Source organism: Alligator mississippiensis, chromosome 2 (assembly GCF_030867095.1).
Source record: "Alligator mississippiensis isolate rAllMis1 chromosome 2, rAllMis1, whole genome shotgun sequence".
NCBI classification, from domain to species: domain Eukaryota; kingdom Metazoa; phylum Chordata; order Crocodylia; family Alligatoridae; genus Alligator; species Alligator mississippiensis.
Genome location: NC_081825.1, coordinates 140,416,800 through 140,441,769, shown reverse-complemented (window position 1 = coordinate 140,441,769; position 24,970 = coordinate 140,416,800). Strand labels below are relative to the sequence as shown.

General features: G+C 45.7%; 1 long non-coding RNA gene across 1 annotated transcript in view; it reads left to right on the top strand.

The window, feature by feature from the left end:
- The first annotated feature begins 3,998 nt into the window (after positions 1–3,998).
- Positions 3,999–24,970, top strand: part of LOC109285863 (uncharacterized) — a 47,739-nt gene continuing 26,767 nt past the window's right edge. Inside the window, exon 1 of the long non-coding RNA XR_009459542.1 lies at positions 3,999–4,178. This is a non-coding gene — a long non-coding RNA (uncharacterized LOC109285863). The remainder of the gene's footprint in view (positions 4,179–24,970) is intronic.

The window sequence follows — 24,970 nt, the reverse complement described above, 5'->3', positions numbered from 1 at the left end:
TACTTCTATTTTTACTTTTCTTTTCCTAGTAAAAAAGAATTTCAACATATTTACTTCAGATTAGGGGTCACTGGTGTGAAATGGCTGAGAAGTACTGGCCTAGATTAATGCAAATTATCCTAAGGTTTGTGAACCTTTGAAGAAAAACCTGCGCTGCATTTTCATAGAACCTGGAATAGCTGCAGGTTTGCCTGAAAGAAAGTCTTCTACTTAGAGTGTATTTTGCTCTGAGTTTTTATTAATTTGAACCTGAATCTCAGGGAATGTGAAGCAGACACAGATCAAAGCCAGAAAAGAGTTTTGGATAAAAACTGCTGAGGTCTGCATTGCTCTAGTTTTCCTTCTCATCTCTAATTTCTGTGATCCACCACCTGATTTAATTTAGTGTGGCCTCTGAGCAGTGCTTTAAGGGCATTTGAATTTAGAAAAGCTGATGGCAGAGAGAAAAGTTCTTATTTCCTCTCTGAATACCACAGCTGTGTTACCCCTAGGTTTGGATTTGCTGGCATTGCTCCAGCTCAGGTTTCATGTTCTGCCATCCAATATGGTGTACTGTGATATATATGAGAAAAAAAATCTGAGGGCTTTTGTTGGCATTTGAAATTCAAGTGATGGAAATTAGCTTTTCTCCCCCATAACAGGCATCTTTCAGTACCATGGGCTGAAGTTATCAATGAAATAGGTAGTGTCCCAGCACGAATCAGCCAGTGCACTTCAAAACAATTTAATTTGAAAAAAGTTGTTCTCTTTCAGTTCAAGGACAGGCTTTTTTCTACATTCTCTTAAAGGAACTGAACAACCAGTCACCCCATTTTTTTCCTATCTCCTTGATGATCCCTGACCCAAATCACAGAGCTCATGCACAACTTTTCTACAGATTAACTAGAAGAAAATGTCAGGTTGGGTAAGATTACAATGAATGTTCTTGGGAGATATGGAGGTAGTAAGAGACACTGCTCAGAACTTTCGAGAATTTCTTAGCAAGGAAATATTAAGATTAAATTTGTTGGAAGAGCTGGCCCCTATGCCGGGGGTGTTGTGAGGTCTTTGACACAGGTTCTTTACTTACCAGAACAAACCTCCCATCTCAGCAGACAGACTGAGGAAAGGTGGGGATGTACAGGTTACAAAGAGATGATGTTTTTCCCTTCAAATTAAAACATAATTCCAGTTTCACTCGTGGTTGACTGCAGTGGCCTCAACTCCATTGTAACTTTGTGTCCAGCACTGAAATGCTGGATTGAGCAGCAAGGAAAGGACACAGTAGTATAGCAAGCAGCAGCGAGCACAGTAGTTAAGACTGAAACCCATTTCCAGAATAAGGATCACGCACACTTGTCCAAAAAAATTAGAGGGTGTATATAGGAAATATCCAGGTGCACTGGTGCACTGGCACTCCCCTTGGATTCTTGTTCCATTCAAAGTTTAAAACCAACTGCCTGGCATTGGCAGCAGCATTTCTAGTCAGGCAGTGCTGAGGCAGTCACTTGACTTCATAGCTCACTATAATCTACCTAATCCCTTTAAACTGCTCATTCCACAGGTTTTAACAATCCTCTCTTTGTTTTAATGGTCTTGATGTTCACCAATTGAGCTATCCTTTGTTCTGCAATTCTGCTGTTTTTTTGCTTCTCCTGGTAGTGAAGCTCCCATTTCACAGCACTTCAGGTTGTTTTAAACTCATTCCAATGAAGTTATACTTGCTTTCTTCTTCAATCTTAAACTGAATAATACAGCCCTAGGCCTGCAATGTATTAGTAAAACTTCTTGTTTATTTTTAACTGGAGAAACATTTGTGTTTTATGTGTGATGATGCACCTCAGCATATGCACCCCCTTTTCAAAATTCTAGATCCACCCATGGAAATAGCTAAGCCTTTGTCAATGCTACAAGTTTGGCTGACATAGATATATTAGCTTGGAGCAGTGGGAAAAAATCACACAGCTGACAGCCACACTGGCAAGCCCCTGGTGCAGATGCAGCTGTGTTGATAGAAGAGGGCTTTTGTTCAAGGGGGAAGTCCAGAAAACCATGCACTGCATTGCCACAGGGAGTCTGCCAGTCAAGCTGGTAAAGTCTCCATAGTACAAGCCCTTAGACCAGGGATGTCAAAGTCAATGCTTTGTGTCGGATGTGGACTGTGGGGCTGGATCTGGCCTGGGCTATGCAGTGGCAGCTGCAGTGGCTACTCTGGCCTGGGGCATGCCTGTGTAAAACTTTGCTGAGCTAAGCAGTACTTACTCAGAGCCCATGGAGATAGGTGACATGAAGATAGGCAAAACTAAGGTTTCAAAGTCTGTTTGCAGTTATTGCATCTCACTTAGAACAAGGGGGGCAAATCCTAGCTTTTTGTTAGCCAGCCTGTTTATCCTGTGTCCAGTCCTCAACCATGAGACAAGACAGTACTGAGCAATGAGTGAGTATTGGATGGCAGCATGCAACTCCTTTGCTTCTGAGCCCCCACATTTATTCAAACAGGGCGTGGCCCCAGGAGCGTGCACGTGCAATTTGCAGCACCCCAAAACCATTTGAAGCATTGCAAACAGCACACAGCACATGTTCATCCCTGCGTCATGCTGCTAATGTGCAGTATGGCAGTTTTCTTTGGCACTGGGAGATCCCAGTGTCCAAAAAAAGGTTGCTAAAAAAAAGCGGTGTGGAACACATCACAGCAGCATGTGCAGCCAGAAACCAGAGCCCAGTTGGCCAGAGTCACACTCTGGCTGCTGGTCAGACTCTGAGTGGTTGGCTTGGTGCTGCTGCTGCCCCGGAAGGCCTCCAGGACTCCAGGTAAGACTGCTGGGGTGAGCACCAGCCGTCCCCTAACCCACCCGGGACCCTTTACCATGCACCAGAGTGTGCTTGCAGGGCCATGCCCAGGGACAAATAGCAGTGGCACAAATATGTGCCACTGCTATTTGTCCTACAGGAAGCACGCGATCCTTCACATGTGCGCTCATCGGGACGTGACTACATAGAGCAATATTTAATCAAACTGGGGTTATGAGCACTGACTTCAAACTTTCATGTCAAATCACATGTGTAGTTACTGTGTTACAAAAATGCTCTGGACTGCTAGAGACTGTATCAACCCAGTACTGTTAGGAAATATTATTTCATAATCTATCCGTTACTTCTTCTATAGCCAATGGGTCAAAATAATCCTTGGGATGATTCCATTGAAATTAAGGAGTTACTGCACTGATATATTTGGCCAATAGCCTTTAAACTCAGTTTTAAACAACACAGTGTAAATTCATACTTTGCTACTCCTTGTAGCTTCTTATACTAGTGAAGACTAAGAAAAGGTAGAAATCCATATGTCAGCAGTACACTGCACTTTTGTAGCTGGGTTGGCTGCTTGTTCTAACCCACGCAGCTGTTGTGAATTGTGAAAACCCCATTACACTTAACCCAGGTTTCCTTACATTTGTAAACAGTAACATTTGGACATGCAGGCATTTTACTCCCATAGTAGCTATAGCTATTGCACCATTAATTCCCCCTTAGAAATAACCTTTTTGCTTTAAATAGGCCCCCATTACAGAATGGAAAAAAAATCACACAGTGAGGCCTGTGATAAGGAAACACTCTTCATGCTTTGCTATAAGCAAAGTAACACTTTGTTTGAGCTACTGTTATGCATATATGTTAAAGCATATGTGTATTTACTGATATTTCCAAACTGGCATTTAGATTGCCTAAAATATTGGGGGGTTTTTTCAGAAGGCACATCAAGGAAGTGGGCAGAGGGAAGTGTCTACAAAGGTTTGCAGCTATCAGAGCATTATCATTTAAAATTCTCTGTAATATGTGCACACAGCTAATCAGTTAACAATGATTGAGATTATTTCAGTCTCAGCAGTTGTAAATCAGTGGGTTTTTAGAGTAAGTATGTGGTACAACACACCTGGTTTGAGTATATTTAAAAAACTCATTCACCTCTCTTGTTAGACAATGTGGGTTTTTTTAATGCATCATTTGGAGTTAACAGCAGATTAAGCCCAGATGTAGGAAAAAGTCCATCCTCCAGTCCTAGCAAATTAAAATCAGTTAGCCATTTTTTTGGGACCAATGCAGCAGCACAGTCCTATTTGCCACAGTTCAGCACTCATGCAGAAGCTCTCATTTGTCTTCTGGCTGTCCCCAGGAGCCCTACAAGAGGGAAGACTCTAAAGGTGAGTCCACACCATGGGACAACCACAAGTGCCCACCTGCTTCTGCTTACATGTACTAAGTGCAGAAATGTGGCAGTGAAGCTATTCCAGAGGCACCTTCTACAGCCACTTTGAGACCTCCCCCTCCAATGTGGTTGAGGGTAGCTGCTGTGGATGCCTCCACAGTGACTTCACTGCCCCATTTCTAGATTCTGTCCATGAGGGCAGGAGGGGGGTGAGTAGGGTATAGTGGCAATGTGGTGTAGACATGCCCTGAGGTGGGCAATGGTGTTGGTAACTTTGGTGCCCACTGTCACCTTGGACTCTTGAGAATGTGAAGACACAGGGGCCCCTGGCTGTGGAGGAGGGAAGCTCATTGCTTGGCCTTGGAACCAAAGATCGGCTTTGTGAGATCTCCTGGAGACTCCTTTAAGGTACCCTAAGCTTCAGAAAGTACCAAGTACTGGCTCTAGGAAAATTGGGCTCCTTAAAATTGTCTTATGTTAGCACCCAGTATCACTAACCTCTTTAGGCAATTTAGACCAGGATTTTGACTTTTGCTGATGATGCATGAACAAGAGGACACCCAGAGTGACCTATCTTCAGTTTGCAAGTCTTGCAAGGGGGGAACAAAAGGAGTTTGCAGCTTGCTAATTCCAGCAGATGTGACCTGGAGATACCACAAACATGGACCTACCTAGAGTCACTTTTCAGAAAAGATATACCTCCAAGACAGAACCAGGAGCCAAGAGATTTGGGTTCTGTCCTTCTTACAGACGCAGACTGACTGAGTGATCTTAGGCAAGCTTCTTAACCTCTTTGTGCTCGGCTTTCCCATCTGAATACGGGGATGATGAATGGGGACCTGATACATTTTGCAGGGTAGGCTTTTCAGATGTAATTAACTGATGTTTCTGTAGCAGTTTGAAAGGCACTATAGAAGTGCAAGATATTATTATTAAAGTGTTATTTCTTTTCTGCCCTGGCACTCTGGGCAGAATGCTGCTCTGAGTAAAACAAGAGTGATTTATGTTGCTGTAGTTCATTCACCTTGAGAAAGGATTACATGTTGGGAATGTTGACTGGTTGTCTTTTCTGTGCTATTGGTGTAATATATTACAGATTTTTAATCAAGCTGTGGGGCACTGGAGGCCATGTTTTAAACTTATGAGATATAGTATCAAGAGCCTTTCCCGATATTGTTTAATTGAAATTCTATCATGGTTTTTTTTTCTAAATTTGTTTAATATATTTTAATCTCTGTCTCTCAAAAGAAGCCAACAGAGCAAACAGACTGACCAAGCTGTCATGTTACTGCTCTAGAACCTGAGGAAATGGTTGTCCAGTGCTACCTCAAGGCCAGAGAAACTGATTGTATGAGAGGTATTGACTTTCTGCCCATCTCCAAAGGAAGATCAGTGGAGTGGCATGAGAGTAACTTTAGTTCTGGAACAACTGGCTCATAGCACATATGATCTGTCATGCCCCAGTGATTTGAGGTCATTTAGGGCCAAATTCAGAGTGGATGGGTGTGGGATGGGAGATACAAAAAGCTCTTTCACACTCCCTCCGACTCTGATGGCACCATCTTGAGTGGCCCACACCTTGCGTGTTGGAACCTGTGTGCTCGGGCTGGTGATTTTAGCATAGGGTGTGAGTAGAGCTTTGTGACAGACAGGCCCCAGGGGCTGGGGAAGGGTAGAGTCAGTCCTCTTCTGCATCCAGGCCCATCCCTGGAACCCTGTTGCATTTCCAACAGCTTTTCTTAGTGTTTTCTCCTTCCTTGTCTCTGAAATGACTTTTGGAGGCTTCCTGACCTTGTTTTCCTGGTGTGGGGCTAGAGGGTCTGTGTGGGGTGGCTCTGGGGTATATGTCTGCATGGGAATGCTGGGGTGTGCTCTCTGGGTTTCAGGGGAAACTCTGGGAAGGCAAACATGGGGCCATGACTGGAACCCCTCTTCTACTCCATTTGGATCTTCCTAATAGAGTTGAAGGGGGGGTCCCAGTCATTGGCCCCATATTATTTGGGAGTGGGTCCTATCTTTCACTTCTGAGGCTAGTTCTCATGGCATCTGCACTGATGCCTGAGCCCCTAGAGCAAAAACTGCTTTTACTAGTAGGACTTTGCAGCACACAGATCAGAACTGTTTCCAGGATCCAGGCCCCTTACAACCAGCATTGCTCACTCTGTCTACTTGGGATACACTTCTTTTAGCCTGGGCAGCAGCAGGGTACCATGTAGGTGAGGCAATGACCTCTGAAAATGAAGCTGCACCACCCTTTCTTTAGCTTGAAAGACTGCTTCTCTCCATGGCCCTGTTTAGCTACAAATACAATCCAGCCAAGCCTGCTGAGGCTGGAGGAAAAAGGTAGCAGGGGCTCTGGCCCGCAAGTGGCTGAGGATGCCCAATATGTGGTGTGACTGAACTGGTGCTTTAGTGCTTATATTTTACTCAACATTTATTACTTGCCATAAAGGACAGAGCAGTAAATCCATGGAAAATTTAATTAAATAAAACATTTGCTTTATTTATGAAGTGCTTTATTTTTAAAGAACTTTACTTTTTTATTTCCTCCCTCTCCAAGTTGGAGATATTAGTGGAGTGTCCTTTCTTGACAAAGCTCCTGATCATCAGGTATGCTCTGAACACCACACAACTTAGAAAGACCTGTCAGATCACAGAGCCTATCCCCTTCAAGGCCATGACTGAGTAATCTTGCCAATTATCATATAAGACTGCTGACCTGGGTGGCCTTCCCATTTATATCCATTTAAAAGACCCTGCTTTGCAGGGCCTTGCCATAATACACAAAAGCACTGGCCTTATAAGAATGACTTCATGCCTTTGTAGCTGGGTGAAATGCCTGTGCAGAACACAAAGCCCACACAAGCACCAGAGAGAGCAGTTTAAATAACTAGATGGACTTCTTGTCCCCTGGGGAACTACCTGATTTTTATGCTGATTGCTTGGTGCATTGGTGCAGGGGAGGGAGGACAAAAATATCAAGAGGCATGTGAGTGTAGTGGGAAGAGAATGCTTTAGACTGACTGCATCCCATCAGTTGTGGGCACAAAAGAAACCTTGCAGGTCCACACCAAAGTTTTCTCTAGCCTTCCAAGGTTTTGTTCAGAGTAATCAAGCTCTGAGATTTGTGGCATTCAGCTTGTTTGGGAGCTCTGGTTGCAATCAGGAAAGAGGGTATTTCATCTTCTCCTCAGGTGATTTTTCTAACCTTTTTCAAAAAAAACCCAAAAAAACAAACAAACAAAAAAACCCCCCAGTCATTTCAGGTGGGTTGTGGTTGGTTGTGATGGTAAATATTGAGCCTGTGTTTGAAAAAGCAGATTGCTGTACACAGCAATGACAACTGGCACAATGTGCTTGGCTTTGTTGGAGGAAGGCCTGTTTTGTTTGCTTGAGGGTCTAAGAGGAATTATTACCTTGAGCACTGGCTAAGACAAAAATGCTAGTGGAAATCAACAGAAAATCCTGGAATGAAGACAACCCCCTTCATTTCTGTGAAATATTGCCTGGGATGTATCTTTCAATGTAATCTCCTTTTGCTAGTATATTGGGGATGCTTTTCTCTGCATTCCTTAGCAATTGGTTGGATGCACAACATACAGTCCCTGGGCTGGATGTGACCTAGCAGAGCAATCTCTGCCTTTATTCTTTATGAAATTACAAAGGCTTTGAAAAGCAGAACAGTGTGTCCTGGGTCCTTGTTCATGGCAACGTGTTTACCTGTGTATGTCCTTGCACATGTGATCCTGTTTCGTGCTTGCAAATATGATGAGTGCTTACATCTGATCATGGCTGACCCCAGAGGGGGGTGCCCCCCCACTGGGGAAATGTAATTTGCAAGTGGCACTCGCTACATGTGACTTGTGCACTGTTGCTTCAGTTGCAGAGGTGTCAAACATTTGTCCTGTGGAACTGTTCCTTGTGGCTCACCCATAGTCTGCTGGGTACCAGAAGCTGAGAGGGGTGGGCTGTGTGGCTGGCCACAGAATTTAGCATCCCTGAACTCTGAGGGACATGGCCATTGGTGGCAGGGGGAAGTGAGGGCTGTGCAGATACAACCCTTCCTCACTCCGTGCTTACTGGACTTGCTTTACTACCCACCTCTGAACATGTCACAGCTGGCCTCATGGATCTAGCCTGAGAGGAGCCACTGCCGTGTGGATCTGGTCCAGGGCCCACACTGAGTTTGACAACTCTACCTTAGCATAAGCACCATCATGTCATCCTGTTTGTATCCAGAAGTTAGCGGTGGCATTTTGCTCTTGGTTCATGCATCCTTTCTGGGAACATAGTTCCTTTAATTGTATGGCTTTAGGAGAAAAGTCTGCGTTTTCATTCTGTATTTGTATGAAGCAGGGGTAGACAACCCCTGGCATGGGTGCCAGAGTGTGGCACGCAAAGGCATTTTGCTTGGCATGTGTGCCTCGGGGCAGATGGTGGAGAAGGGGCCAGGGCTGCTCTGCCACAACAAGGATTGGGCCCCTCATGATTCCCCTGACATCTGCCCCTAGCACACCAACATCTTCCAAGTTGAGTTGGTGGGTGTTCTGGGAACACTGCCCAAAAACATTGCTGGCCCCTGGTACAGAAAACTGCACTGAGGCAGGAGGGTGTTTCTAGTTTCTGAGTAGAAGACATAGATAGGATCACAACATAAATAATAATTATTTAATGTCATACATCATAGACTCCACTGCTTCCTCTGATTTTTCTCCTCCAACCAAATCCTGTGATAAAGCTGGAGCCCCTCTCTGCAGATTTGTTTTCTCCCTTTTCAGTTCAGCCATAACCCTAATGAATTGTCTTTGCCTTTCCAGTTTCATGGAAACCCAGACCCATGATCCCTACAGCCTTTTCATCACCTTTGACTCACTCCTCAAACTTGACCACTTCCCTTCTCCCCCTCTCTGCCTGTCCTGCCCATTGCCTTGCCCCTCAGTCATTCAGAGAGACTTTTTTGTGGTATCTTTTATTGGACCCACTGTACAGTTGGGAGAACTGTTGGACAATTCTGAATGTCTGGATCTTTGAGTTCAAATATTCATTCAAAGTGTTGAATTACTTGCACTGTTTGCATTTACATTTCCATATATTTGCATGAAAAAGGACTCCTAAACATGCCCCCTTCTAGATCTGAGGCCTACACTGCTAGTCATGGTGGTCCAGCCACTTCACTCCCAGCAGCTGAGGTGGTAGGGGCAAGTCAAGAAAAGAGTAGGAGGGCTTGTCAGAAGTGGGATGGGGAAGAAGCAGGTTTCCTTGCTGATCACTGGCCAGATAATGATTGCAGGCCAGATCTGATGTTGAAAGGGGACTTGTAAAGAAAATTTTGCTGATGCATGAAGAGGTCTGAAAACATTTTGTGTGGCACTGGGAGGAGCAGAAAGGGTTTGGGTTTTTTCATCTTGTGTTTCAGATTCTCTCCACTTAGACTCTGGGAACTGGAGATGCTATGAAATAAGGGATATGCATTCGTTGTTGTCTTAGCAATGACTGTTGCATAACATAGAAATACCTGAGCTAGCTTTAAACTCACTTAGGTACCAGTTGCAGTCTAGCTGTAATAGTATAGAGCTCAGAGGGAAAGATAAATTAACCTGTGTCTATGCTGCTATGACTAGACTCCTGTCACTACATTGCACTGCAGTCATGGTGCCTGTAGCATAGACATGCCCAGTGACATCACCAAATGCAGCAGACTGGCAGCTGAGCAGCTGTAGGTTTGGGAGCCTTAGTCTGACTCTTAAAGTTCTTTGCCTCTTGTCAGGCATATCTAACTTCAATACCTAATGCCTGCATCAGAGAAAGGATGTCTCTGTTAAAGATTCAACTCCTCCATCCTTCCAATTATTGCATAAGAACTCACAAGACAGGTGTTTTCCCTCCACTAGGGCCTTCAGCAAAACCAGGGAAGACTCAACATTTCTGTTTCCGGTAAGGGAAAAAACCCAGGTCTGTTTTGTGTCTCCTAATGCATCGCAAAAAGCAGAAATAAAGGGCAGAAACCCAATTCTTGAACACAACCTTTGCAGCTGACCTTTAAAAAAACTCTGCTTTATCTAGACTGAGCATAACAAAAATGTCTGGATCAATATTTTGAAAGCACAAAATAAGGATGTTCATCTTTATTTGACTCCGAAAAAAAAAAAAGAAAAAGGCAGCCAAGTGCTATGCGTAAAACTTTCCAAAAGAACGAATTACTTTTAGACAGAGACCAGCTAGCATGAGACGCTTCTGCCCAAAAGGAATTTTTGGGGGGAAAGTTATTAACAGCTGAAATGAGTGGGTTAGGGCCATGTGCCCTTCTCACTCTTGACTACTGCAGTGCTGTAATAGATGTTATTACAGCTTGAGGCGATGTGATGCCATGATTGCTTCGAAGAACTGACACCTCCCTGGTGGAAGTATAAAGTTGGAGGCTTTGCAGGCACCTGAAGGGATCTGTAACAACTGCAGACACACACCCACATAGTGTAAAACCGCAGAGAGGAGGCGAGTATATGTCACACTTGGCATTTAGTGGGGAGTGCAATTCAGCGGGGCTTGTTCACCAAGCGCAAGGACTCATTTGCCCCTTTCTCCTGGCACTAAAGCATTTGTGTCTCCTCTGGCTCTAAGTAAATAACTTTATGCCTCTGCTTTTTCTCCACCTGATGACACAGTGTCAAAAATCTATTCTTACTGCTGAGGGTAACCTGCTGATGCTTTTATGCAACCCAGCCCCAAAACCCTAAGGCTGGATACAGACATTCAGGCTAAGTACAGATGGTCAAAAAGCCTGAAGGGGAATGAATCCAGTCTTCACAGGTTTCTCTGAGCTGTGTAGATTGGACCGTTAATGAACAGAGCTCATGTTCATGCTTTCTTTAGCAGAGACACAGATGCCTGCACTGGCAGGGGGTGTTCCTGTATGCCTCTCAGCATGCAGGACATTACTGAGAGCACCCGAGTGCAGCCGAACAGGGGCCATCCCTCACTGGCTACCCAGCACCTCCCAGCCCCCTCTGTCCTCCCCCTGCAGGGGTGGAATGGAGCCCCCCTGCCCCATTTCTGGCTTTGCCAAGCTGGGGTCTGCCCAGCTGTGGGGAGTCTCATGCCATAGGGGAATTTTCCCCATACCAGTCTTGGCCCCCCCAAGCTGGGAAGACCCCATCCCAGTGTGAGTCAAGGCCAGGGTGGGGGGCTTTGTTTCCCCCTGTCCCTTGAGGGTCAGAGGCAGAGACTTGCAGGGGCAGGGCTGGGTGGGGGGGAACCCCCCCTGCAGTACCGGGCAAACCCCAGCTCTGGAGGATCAGGGGGCTCCATTCCCCCGTGTCCCTCTGGTGCCCCTCCAGGCTGACAGGTACAGGCAGGATGCAGGGCTGGGGAGCAGAGATTTTGCTGCCTCAGCTCTGTGACAGCCTGGGGGCAGGGTTAGCCCGACTTGGCCAAAGCAGAGGAGCACTGGCAGAGACTAGTTTGCCTGCTCTGCGAGGGGGGAGTTAGTGGTAAGGCTGCACAGCATCTTGGGATGCCAGGGGAAGAGGCAGGAGGGGATCTGGAACAGAAGTTTGGTAGACCAGTCTAAGCTAAACTGAGTAAATCTGGTACTACATCTATCCATGTCTACCTTAAACTGGGTTCAGCCATTTTGAAACTGGTCTATGTGGACTGAACTTCTGTTCTCTTACAGGTTTAGACTGATTTCCAATCACTTATACCAATTAATGTATAATTTCTGTCCCTAGCCTCAAAGAGCCCAAGGGAGAATTGATCGAAGTTACGCAGTTTTCTCTAAGCAGTGTGGTTTAGATGGGTAGCAAACAACACATATTCACCCTTTGATGTGGAGGGGAGAGGGGGTGGTGTAAATCTTAGACTGGGTTCTGCCATTTTTAAACCTGCATGTGTGCACCAAACTTCTGCTTTGTTATGGATATAGATCAGTTTCTGATCACTTATACCGGTAAAAGTGTAATGTCTGTACCTGGCATAAGTCTGGTACTGCCCTCACCTAGGAATTTGCATTTCATGATTTACTCTTCTACTCTAAAACACTCCTGCTTCAGTCCCCAGTGTGTGGAGAAAAGCAGTATCTAGCGTGATTGAGCTCCAGAAATAATCTGAAAATATCCAGGAAAAAAATAGCCACAAGGAGAAAGGTGGGATTGTAAAGAGCCATCTAGTGCTGTCTTTATTCATATTGAATTATACTGTGTCCACTGCAGTCTGTGGGGTGGCTTGGAAACTAAGGTGCCACTTGGCATGAACAATGGTGCTACCAAAAAAGAACTCAGTGGTGGCTTCCCAACTACCAGATCTGGAGAGTAAGGCCATCCCTTTCCCAATATACTGGGGTCCTGGCTCAACAGTACAACTTCTGTTTTCTTTTCTTTGACAGCCCTTGCAAATCATCTGCCTTGTTAGGGTGATAGAAGAGAAGTCTTTGACTTACTGCAGGTGGTGGTGGTAGGGAGGGCGCTTATCCTTTCCCCAAGCTGGGAATGAAGGCTGCCTATACACACTGGCGATGCATAGGGGAAGCATGTGGGTGCATGTGCCCTCCCTGAGCATGGTGGTGCACCCCCTGCAAAAAGGTGCCACCGATACTGCTGGCGGCGCCTGCAGGTGGTTGCCACTTGCCACCCTCCTCGCTGTGGACACCACCAGCAGTGTCTGCAGGTGGTTGCTGACCCCTGGTCGACACTCACCACCCCACTTCATCCCCCCACCGCTGACAGCGCTGTGGCTGCCTCCAGGAGCTCCCCACTTACCGCCGCCATGTTCCCACTGCCAACAGTGCTGCCATTGCCTGCAGGAGCTTGCCATGGCCCCCAAGCCTCTGGGGGCACACGGCGTTCATTCCTATGCACATGCTTGGGGGTGGGGGCAGGGGGTGTTTTAATTGCAGTGGTTCCCAGATAGTCACTCTAAAATGGTTCATCATCATGTGTATTAAGCTCCCGCATGTTTCAAAATGTCTGCAGGATGCTTTATCTAAAGCTCATTCTGCAAGGTTTAGATAAAGAGCCTCCACAGCCATTTTGAAACGCATGGGGGCTTACTACACTTGATAGCGAGGTGATGCTAGAGCATTTGAATTAGAACGCAGAGCAGACTTGATTAATTGAGTCTGCTCCTACATGTTTTAATTAGAACATGAATGAATATGTCTATAGGCACCCTAAGTAATGAATAGGCTTGGTGAGCTTCACCCATTTGTCTTTATGGGTATGACATATGCTTGTCTACAGGCTCTTTGTATCTTTTGGGTCTGGCCAGATATCCCAGTACATGCAGTGTATTATGCCACTAGCAGCAAGCCATCAGGGTACATGAGACTATATGAGAAACCACACAAAAAGGATGCTACACAGGAGCCGCACTGTGGCCTGGACATAGAAAAGCTTTGCCAGGAAGGCTTCTTCCTCACTTTTTCCCCTGGCACAGGTTCCCCTTCAGAACTGGAGAAAACACCATCTCTGGTCTGCTAATCACTGACCTGAGTTGTGGGGCTTTGAAAGGACCTGCACACATGGTGTGTGCCAACCTCCTGTGCTGGGTATGAGGGGCCTGGATGGCAAGGATACAGCAGGAACAGAGGAAGTTATTGATATTCCATCCTCCTCTTGATTTCTGGCTGCCTGGTACCATCGTGTACTCTTGCCTCTGCATAAAGGTGTAAAACCTACCTTGACAATAAATCATTCATTCTTATTTTTTTTCCTTGTAACAGAACAGAGAGCTGTGAATATTCATGAAACCGGCTTCTCCGTGTTTAATAAATAATGTCACACAATAAGGCCAACTGTATACATCTTGTTCTTTTCATCCGGTGTACTCCCAGCATGGGCTTTGTGTAATGAGGCACACTGAGAAGTTAACACTTGTATAGCAGCTAAAGATGGGCCAGAGCAGGATCATCTATCTGAACTGCAAGAGGGACCACAACCAAACCACTCCTGCTTGGGGTGTTTGCAAACTATGCTAATGCTGGCTCCTTCCTGCTGCATATTCTGGGTTTGATTTGTACTCAGTAAGTCACACTTCCAATGGAGCAGCTTTGGTCTCTGCATCCCAAGGGGATTTCTGGAGGCATGTGCTGCTATTTTCTGGGGGGAAGTGGGGAGGAGACATGGGGATGCTTTATTTTTCAGCCATAGCCATTTAGGAACCTCATTAGTCAGCGTTGCTCTGGGGCTGCAGGGCAGCAGTTGGTACATTATCTTTCCAACTTGGCCACACTCAGTTCCTAGCTGGCCACTTCCATTTTTTGGAGCACTGCTGTCCTGTTATTGGTCTTGGGTAAAGAGAGAGAATCAAATGTTCTCCACCAGCTCTATTTCCCCCTCTCCTGTAAGCACATTTCCTCTCTTGTTTGGCTTTGTGTTAGTGGGGTCTTGCAGGGACTCGGGTTTCTCCTGTCTTGCTGTCTTTTAGAGCACATATTCTGTAGCACCCTGTGCTCAGAAAATGCTCCATGTGGGTGGGCCATGTGTGAATGTAATGTAAGCATTACTGTGGTTAAAACCCAAACCTGATTCCTGAGGGGTTGCAGAACCAACATGGAAGCCACTCCTGCAAACCTAGTTACAGCCTGTGCTCCTGAGTGAGAATTTATGCTGTTTTTTTGAGGTTTCAAAGTTAAAAATGGATTGTAGGCTGGCACCGGAGAGCTGCAGTGATGAATTCCCAAACTCTGCATACCTAATCATTTATATTGTTGCTAAATAGAATTTAGATTTCTAGCGCATATGAGCAGCAATTTGAAGACTCTAGTTAAGAATAAGTACAGGCTTCATAACAACTTGCTGAAAACAGTGATGGGTGAGTGCTTCTGTACTGAAATTTATAGCAAGAACATTTTCATCGTTGGTATAGGATGAGTGGCACACTGAAAATCTGATACAAGCTTCAGTTATTGCAGATATAATGGATCACATACTGTTTCTTTACAAAACAGAGAGATGTCCTAAGGAGAAGAGATCAATTAAGTGAGAGAGCTTCTCCCAGGAAGGGATGCTTGCCACTTACCAGTCAGGGTGCTTGTTGGAAGTTATCTTCATGGTCACCGTCAGTGCATACGATAATTTGTTTAATTAGTTTTCTTGTGGAGAAGCTGATAGGTTTGCTAAGTCTTTGTCCATGGCATTGTAACACTTTGAAATGGCCCAAGACCCATTTGAAATAGCCCAGATAAGACACAGCTTGTGGATCAAAATGTGGCAACTATGGAGGGGTGAAGAATGGCTGGTGTGATAGTATATTTAAAAACAGAACTAACTGGTGAGGCAATATGCTAATTTTTACATTTCTGGAAATGCATGAAAAAGAAGCTGATAGTCTAAGGTAGTGGACAGGTGCTGCATTTGTAGGGCTAGGAACGTCAAAGAGGCAGATGTGCCTGTCCCCCATAGCACGACAGAAACAGTGGAACTACTTCAGGAATATTCCTGGATGAAACAGAAACTTCTCTATAGCAATGTGTTCTGTAGGGCCACATGCAATGTGTACACTGTGCACCCTTGAACTAGTGGGGAACGAGTTGTGGCTCTCTGTCCTCCAGCTTCCCACAGTCCTGTGCTCTGTGGTACAGTAGGGGACTGTTAATCATTACTTCCTGGATACACAGCACTGCATAGGTCCACAGAAGGTGACAGTGGGCTGTCACTGACATCACAGCTGCCCCCACACCAGGAGCTGCAGCTCTGCTTGTTCTTCCCATGTCTGGGAAGCAGCAGGTCTCCTTGATGCCTTCCTGTGGAACGTGCAGCATCTTGAAGCTTGTCCTGTGGAACACCTCTTTATTACACACAGAAGCATATACAATGATTTACAGTACAGAGGTAACAGCTTTGCAGCTGCCCTTGTAGTTGGTTTGCTGCTCTGCCACCCAGAAGTTCCTGCTCAGGGCCTCACGGGATACCACACTGCCTGGAGACTTGGTGTGTCCAGGACTTCCTCTGTGTCACAGAATGGGCTGTCATAGCATATTGACCCTGAAGACTGGGAAGCTGCATATTTGTGCCACCCTCGTAACACTACATTTCTGTAGTGCTTCAAAAAGCTGTGACACTTGCAGTACTACAAATGACCATACATCCATGGCGTAAGATTATGAAGGAAGTACATTTAGTGGAAAAGGCTGGCCCAATTAGCTAAGCTTGTTAGAGGATTAGTCTAGCCATAGTCATAATTCATTTCCATCTATCATGGCCATCTCTTCACCTGCAGTCATGGGCAGGCAAAGTTACTTTCATTTAAGCAACGTTTTCAAAACTTCGGAAGGCTGCACCTGACCTTCTCCCTCCCCCCCCCCCCCCAATACAAGTCAGACTGTCCCCATTTGTAGCTATTACAGAAATTAATAGAAGCTCAATGCATTTTGTATACACTTTCCTCTTGTTTCCTATGTGCTCCAATGGATAGTGAAATAGTTAATGATACTGGCACTGACAGGGTCATAACTAGGCATCTGACTTTGCACCCGCTGAAATGAATGATGGTTCACAACCTCAGGTACAGTTTCAGGCTCTGGGTTAACTTAGGAAGTCATGGATGCATTGATGATACTTAGTTCACATTTTGGACTTCTTTTTTTTCCACCCATAATAGTTAGAGAGGCTTAGTTCTTTCTGATGGACATGGAAATCTTGGAAAACAATTGAAAAGTGTGTTTGTGCCCTTATCTAGTCCTCTTCTCCTCCAGGAATTGATGACACATGTTTTTTTTGGGTGGTGCCAAGCAATGTTGGCTGCTTCCAGAAAACTCTTCCATCAGAGAGAATCAGGTGTGGGACTGGCCTGTGTATGGGGTCAGGAGTGAAGGAACTTCCCACCGGGGAGCTCGGATAAGCTCCTGCCTAGTGGCAGTAAGGAAGACTAAGCTTCTCCTTATACAAGTAACAGCTATGAAACAAGCAGAGGAAAGGGAAAGGAGACAATGTATTGTTATCTGTCTAATCCTTGAAGAAGAGCAAGTACATTTGAGAAGAAGCCACCTGTAGCATGTACCTAGGCAGAGGATACAGCAACTTCAGGAGCTGTGTAGATCTCAAGGTAAGGATGTGGAGAATGTGAAGAAAGGATGGTGAGGAGAAGCTGAGATGGGATGTGCAGGGGGCTGGAATTCAAGACTGCACCCAAGGAGACCAGTGCTCTGTTCCTGGCTGGGTCTTAGCCAATTCACCCTATTTCTCCATGCCTCAATGTCCCCTTGCATCCCTTGGCTTGCCTATGTAGACTGTAAACTTTTTGAGCAAGGACTGCCTTTCGCTATAGGTATGTCTTTACTGCAGCAACAATCTAGGTCAGGGGTTTTCAACCTGTTTGGGTCAGTGCACCCCTGGTGGCTGGATGTGGAGAACTGTACCCACGGCAGCCAGATGCAGAATGGGTGCAGGTGTGGTATGTGGTGGATGGATGCGCAGGTGGATGCCAAGTGGAGTGGGGGGGAGGTGGCACACAGCAACTGCTGCTGCTCTGCATTTGGTTGTGTGACCTTTCCCTGCCCCCCATGTCCAGCTGGCAGGATAGTGTATGGCAGCACTCCATCTCCGCCCACCCACATGTACCCCCAAGGGCCGCCTTAAGTACCCCCGAGGGTACACGTACCCCTGGTTCACAACCCCTGATCTAGGTTAACTCAGGTGTAAGAGGCTTACTGGCCCATGCTGAAGTACAGGCTAATACCCAACGAAAGCTTTTGTTTGGCCTGGTAATCTACTCACTTGCAAGGGCGACGATGGACAAATGACTGGTGGGCTGACAGCATTCCTGTACCTTCCTACAATTCCCTCTATTTCTTCCATAAGTCATCAGGATAACTGTAAGTACTGACTGGGGTGTAGGTAGTCAGTACAAGTTGGTTGTGCAATGTCAGTGTTATAACAACACAGAAATAATAACTGTGTGTGTGCAGGTGTTAAAGATTTTAAAAGACCCTCATGATTGTTGAAATCATTTAACCAGTCGTCTTGTGTCTTCATGGTCTATGTGAGGCATGTATCATTGGACAAGCATGCTTCAACAAAGGTTGTTTCCATGTTATTTAGCCAGTGCAAAAAGCAATACTAGTAGATGTATAAAGTCAAAGAGGGTAACACCTGACTGATGAAGATTGTTACGAGCATGGCCTGCAAGGCAGAGGAAGGTTTTATTGCAAGGGAAAAGAGTGTTCAAGTCATTATTTCCTAGTCAATGCACAGATTTAAAGGTCTGAGGTCTTGTATGTTGCATTCTAAAAGTACCCTCAGAGCAGAGGTGTGTATACCTATTAGAGCAAGCAAATTGTTCCCTCCAGTCTTATCTACAATGACAAAGCTCAAATGGTTAAAAAAAATATATATCTCGCATCTGCTGTAGAAAGTGTTAGCTATTGTAATAGAAAGCTGGCCGTACCCTTGCATGGTACACAGGGACTGTACCAGTAGAATGAAGATTGTTTCCTGATGAATGGTTTGTGATCCATTACTAATCCTGCAGAGGAACACTCCTATGTACAGTGCAAGGTTGCCAAGTCCACTTATAATGCATGGAATTGGGCTTGTTTTTTAAAAAAGTTGCTTTAATTTTTTGAGAGTCATGGGTTGCAGTCTTTTGGGCTTGTTTTTATTTGGAGGTTGCTTATTTTGGGCTTTTTTGTAATAGGTAAATTGAACAAAAAAATTTATAGCTCTGGGGTGGGCAAAATGATGGATCTGGCCAGCAGCCAAGCTCCATTTCCCAGCAGCCCCGCCTGAGTAGCTGGGGCTGGTTTCCATGGAGCCCTCCCCCCCCCCCACCAGCAGCTGTGTTGTGATAGTTCAGGGCTGGGGTTTCCATGGAAACCAGCCCCAGCAGCGCTGGCAGGGCATGTGGCAGGACGCAGAGCTGCTCTATAGCTGAGCTTGGATCTTACAGCAGTGACAGTGTGGTCTGGAGCTGGGGCAGAGCCACGATCTGCCACCTGCACGCTCTGGGCAGGGGTGCGCAGGTAGTGGGTCTCAGTGTGCCCCAGCTCCAGACTACGCTGTCACTGCTGCAAGGTCCCAGCCTGGCTGTGGAGCAGTTCTGCGCCATGCCGCATGCTCTGCCAGCAGGGGTGGCATGGAGGGGAGGATACACGGGACTTGGAGGGTATATAGCCACCCCAAAATTCCCCATAGTCCCCCGCATTGGGTTGGGGGCAGTGTTTTGGGCTTGACATGGGTTGAGCTTGTTTTGGGCTTGTTTTTAAAGGCAGTACCACTTTTTTTTTCTTGTGAGACTTGGCAACACTGGCACAGTGGCTGTTTAGCACACAGCAAGGGTTCATCTTGTTGTTATGCCTAACTTTAAGTCTGTCAGTGTGTGGGCTCTTGCCCAATCCTCCCCAGGCAAACACACATGTAAATGAGTATGTAATGTGTTTTGTAAATGGATGCCCATTGGCTCTGGTCAAGAATATGCTTAGCAACATATTGTAATCCTGCCGTGTAGTCATGCCATCTGAAAGACTTGGTAATGGCCTGGGTTGTCTAAATCAGTGCCAGTTATAAGGTGGTCCCATAAACAGTGAGCCAGGTCTGAAACCAACCCTGGGAACATTCCACTTAGCTCTGTCTGCTGGGAAGAGAGACTCACCCAGGGCTGCTCTCTGGGGTGCTCTCCTGCTTATGCCAGCCAAAAGTGGCAGATGCTGGGTAGGGAGGCCCATATGGGAGTCTGCCACCACTCTGCCGCTGGGGATCACTGTTGCTCTTTGATACCAGGGTGGCTGCTGGAGTTTGCTGTTCTTCACCACTGCTGCTGGACATCTGCTGCTCCTTGTCATTACCAGGGTTCATTGCCACTCTGTGAGTAGGGGATGCTGCCATTCCACCACTGGGGGCGTCTGCCACTCCACTGGTGTGTTACCACTGCCAAGGGTCACCATTGCTTGAAGTCCATGGTTCCTGTTCAGGTTGCTTATGCAATCCCACCTTTTTTTAGACCCTGACCTACTCAACAGCAGGCTCTGGGATTTCAGATTCAGGTGGAAGCCTGTCACCTCTGAGTTCTATTTGGAGGATTTGTTCTCACAATGGATTTGTTCTGTTTGAGGAACTGAGGGTCCACAAGGCCACCCAAGGAATAAGCTCTGTCTGGAGTCTCTCTTGCCCATCACATACACTGAATCCTTCCTAGAACTGAGGGCTACCTGGCTGCAGATCTCAGCACAGGTTTCAGTGAGTGCTGTCTCCCCCAGTGACTTCTGTTTAACTTTCCTTTTGCAACATTTGGATGCTCATGAACTCCATCATTTTGGATGGGAAAGCCTGTGGACACAAAGAGCAGATCCACCTGGCCTTTTACGTTCACACACATTACCTCCAAACAGTAAAACAAGCCTCAGTAGCCCCAAACTCTGAACATGGATACCAAAGAGGGTATGCAGAGAAGGAATCATGGGCAAATCTGAGAAGTGGGGTATAGATGGTGTGGCGTCCCATCACATAAAACAGAAAACATTTTTGTTTAGTTACATAGAAATTAGAAACTTTGCCAAAATGCTAGAGGCCTAGCACTATATTATTCAGTTTAAGGTCAAAGGGAAAACAAATATCTCCTTATTGGAATGTGCATTACTTTGCTAGATTATATATTTAGTTTTAAGAAAGCTAAACTAGGCAAAAATAGTCAAAAGCTACCATTTCATAAGTATTAGAGTCATTCTAGTTAAATGTGCTTCTCTTATTCAGATTCACAAAACAAAATCTGGCCATCTTGAGCATCTTGCCAGTGCCTCCAATACTTCACTGTCAGTGATTTCTACACCTGAGTTAATATTACCACACCTGAGTTAAGGTTTTTAGCTAGAGATAAAACAGTCTTCAGGGCTATGAAATAGAAGAGAGACATTACCAGGAATGGCTAACAGGCAGCAAAATTGCAGAAGAAAAAACAGTTTGCATAGTGGAACATCAAGTTCATTAAAAAGGAGAGAGGGTCATTAACACCTGTGGTGTGAAAAGAGATTAGCAAGAATCAGGTAGATGATAGTGAACCATGTAGTTAGTTGACTCCCTCACTGCTGCCTGAACTGAAATGCTGCTGCCCCTCCCAGGCAGTTGGTTTTAAATTTTGGGTAGAGCAGGAATCAAAGGGAAGTGGGGTTGTCCATTCCTGGAAGGAATGCACAAAGTTACTATAACAGAGTGTACACACTATGAGCAGAAAAATATTATGTTATAAAAATGTCTCAAGCTTTGCTGAATTCATTCCTTCTGTACCATCTCACATGCACGATTCTCACTGTTTTTCTAACCCTGTTCCCACTGAAGTAAATCGCTGGGAGTTTCACCATTGGATTCGGCCAAGACTGACTGTTTTTTTGAAAACCCCAAGTCAAATGGGAAAGCTGTGTTACATTTTAGCAAATTTATAAACAATGTTGATCAAAGTAGTGAAATATAAATGAACACATTTCTCCCCAAAGAGCTGTATTGCTCTACTCGGTACAAACAACTTGTAATTCAAACCTGCAGCGATGCAATTATAGTCCCAGATTGACAGGTCTGTCACATCTCAGTTACGCTTCAGGAGTCCTGCTGGTCCTGACAATCTCTTTGCATCCAGCACCTATATCTTGTAATAAATGAAATAAATACAGTTAAAATAGCTCTTGGTTTTCGTTATTATTTATGTGTTGCGCTCTCCACTCCAGCATTGGCAGCACAGTGCAGCAGAGTCAAGCCAGTGCTGCATAATGAAAACCTAATCAAATGCCACTCTCTTAAAATAGAAACACATAAAAACAAATGAGAGGCTGCAATTTAGAAACTGATTAAGAGGGAGATTGGAAGAGAAGGTTATAAACATGAGGGGCAAGATGCAACAAAGGCCTGGCATTGCTAACTTTTAGGTAATGGGACCCTAGAAGGAAATCCAGTGCCCAGTGAGGCATCCAGGTTCCCCATACACTGTGTGCGCATGGGGTTCAGAACAGCCAGCCCTGTTGGGAGCAAGCTAGTAGAAAATACTGAGGACACAGCGAACCTTTCTCTAGGGCTTAGACACCACATTCTGGTCTGCAAAAAGGCACCTTCATTCACTTGGGATATGCAGCTCAGGACTTTCTCTTTCTTCTCTCTTGGGACCATCCACATGTGTTACTTGGGGAGTGGATCCTCTTTTATAATTCAGTCCCAAATTCTAAATCTAGACCAGTCAGAGTGAAGATGGGCTCAGGCACCCCGCCACAACAACAAGAAGCCCAGAGGCAGGGTGGGAAATCCTCTTTTCAAGAAGGGTAATAAGGTAATTGAGAAGCTTCAGAGGAGAGTACAAGAATGGTGAAAGGATTGGGAAACATGCTTTAGGCTTAAGGAACTCGGTTGATGTAGCTGATGAAAGAGGGGGCTGAGGGAATTACTTGATTATAGCCTATGAGCACCTGCATGAGGTGCAGACACTGGGTAAAAAAGGCTGTTGATCTACCAGGAGAGAGATAATGAGAGCCACTGGTGAGGTACTGATGTTAGTCAGACTGGACATTAGGTCCTGTGTTTAACAGTGAGGGTAGTTAATCTTTGGAACAATATAGCAAGAGTTGGAGTGGATTCTTCATTTCTGGGTATTCTGAAATCAAGATTAGCTATTTTACCAAAAATATATGTTCTAGTTCAAGCACAGCCCTTATACTTGAAGTGGGAATTCATACAGGAAAGGCATGTAGCATCTTCTGATGATCCTCAGTAGTTCTGTCTGGCCTTAAAAAAACTGGGTGCTTGTGTATAACTTGCAGTATATACAGTAAGGTGATGGGTACTACTTTCTAAGTAAAGCCTGAGTCACTGTTCAGACTGTTGAAAGAGCAGGACAGGCATGGAAGACCCATCTATAGATTGTCCCTGCTTCAGTCTTGACCTAGCCTCATAGACCTACTGCAAGGGCCAGTCAGGGTTATGAGGGACTGTGGGGAAGTCCACAGTTGACCAGAGAAGGTGTTTAGGCCAGAGACCGCCCCCTCAGCCAGTGGTTAGCCAGTGGCTATGCAGTAGCAACACCCTGGAATACATGACTGTTTGGAAGAGCCAGCCTTGTTTGAAACACAGAAAGGAAACCTGGATTCCTTCACTGCCCTGGTGAATGCTATGGAGTTTACTCATGCTCAGAGGCCTGCGAGGAAAATAATGTAAAAGGACAAGTTTGGAAGAGGAATCCGGGGACAAACCACTGGCTCAGGCTCTGCTTGAGATTCTATAACTGAGCAGGAGACCCAAACAAGCAGGAGGTGGGTGTTGGAGGTTCTGGAGTTGTTCAGGAAATGCTGGGTTAAAGACCCACCCCACCCATCCCCATGCTGCTGAGACTGGTAGAGGGAATACTGTCTACTGTATACAGTCTGTTGGCCTACGAGGTATATGAGTATGAATTGCAGGTACGAAGGGAATAAGCCTGTCGAAGAAGGTGAGGTGAAAGGTGGTACTAGCAACAGGCAAAGCCATGGTCCTTCAGCTCTTCAGAACATTTCACTGTTGGCCAAATGGATGGTGGATGAAAGTCATTTTAAGACATTTCTGTTTTGTAACTTTGGGCTCTTGACACACAGCCCCAAATCCCATGTCATCTTTAGACAGATAAGTGGCACATGTGCAGCTGACTTAGCTGCATACGTTGCATTATGAGCATTCTCTATTAAGGTGGACAACACCATGTGTGTCAGGAAGTAGAGGTGGCTCCTCCCACCTTTTAATCCAAAGGTCAGGGCACTTACCCGGGCGACATGTCTACAGGAGACATTTACTGTGGAATTGCCTAATTACCTCTGCAGTAAATGTCTCGGTGTCTACACAGTGCGTCCCTATTAGGCTGCAGGAAACTATAAAACTCTGCAGAAGGTTAGTACTTGTAAATACAAGTATCCTGCTGTGGAGATTTTTTGTGTGCAGCAGCACATGTGTAGATGCTGACCCAGCTGGCTGGGGCACGAGGGTGCTTCAGTACAGGGGCTGCCTGCCAGCTAGCCGTACATTGGAGCACCCTTGTGCCCCAACCAGCCCCTCTGCAGCATTTGAGCTGAGCCAGAGCAGTGCCAGGGTGGCAGGTTGACCCCCTGGATCCCCTGCCAGTTGGGGCTGCTCCAACCTGGCTCAACTTGCTGCAGTCCCAGGTGCACATGTAAGCACAGTGCCTGGGAGCAATATAGTCCAGCGTGATATGTGCTGGAGTTTATTGCTTCACATTAATATGCATGTGTAGGTGCTCCCGGAGATTAGGGGACTTGGGTTCTAGGCTCCTCTCACCCAGAGTAGATTTAAATCTGCAGTTCCCACTTCTCAGCACATCTGATGCTAACCATCAGGCTCTGGGCTAAGCATTACCAAAAGCACCCTTCTTGTGAAGCTGAGCAGTTGAGAGGGAATGTGGTGCTAGAAAATACTGGAGAGAAAACTGGGGGGGATGTGGTTCAGTGCTATGGTCACTGCCCTGGGTTTTGGATTTTGCATTTAATAATCATTGTATAGAATGGACACACAGAAATTAGTTAGCTGTTTTTGACCAAAATGGGTGTCATTATCTGTTGTTGTTGTTGGTTTTTGTTTTTGTTTTTTGTTTTTGTTTTTTTTTTTTTTTTAAAGCCTTCCTTTGAGCCTAGACTTAAAAGGCAGGACGTTGGTATGTAGCCTTCCTTGGGTAGGTTAGAGTCTTTCTTCCAACAAGGATCCAGTGCAGTGAATCTTGCCCAGGAAGATGCTGCCTAGGAAGAATCAAATTAGGGTAACCTGACCTAATGTGCAAGTCAAGGGGTGGAAAACCCAGAAACCCAAGCAAATGGACATGCTACATGTTGAGGATGGAAGGTTG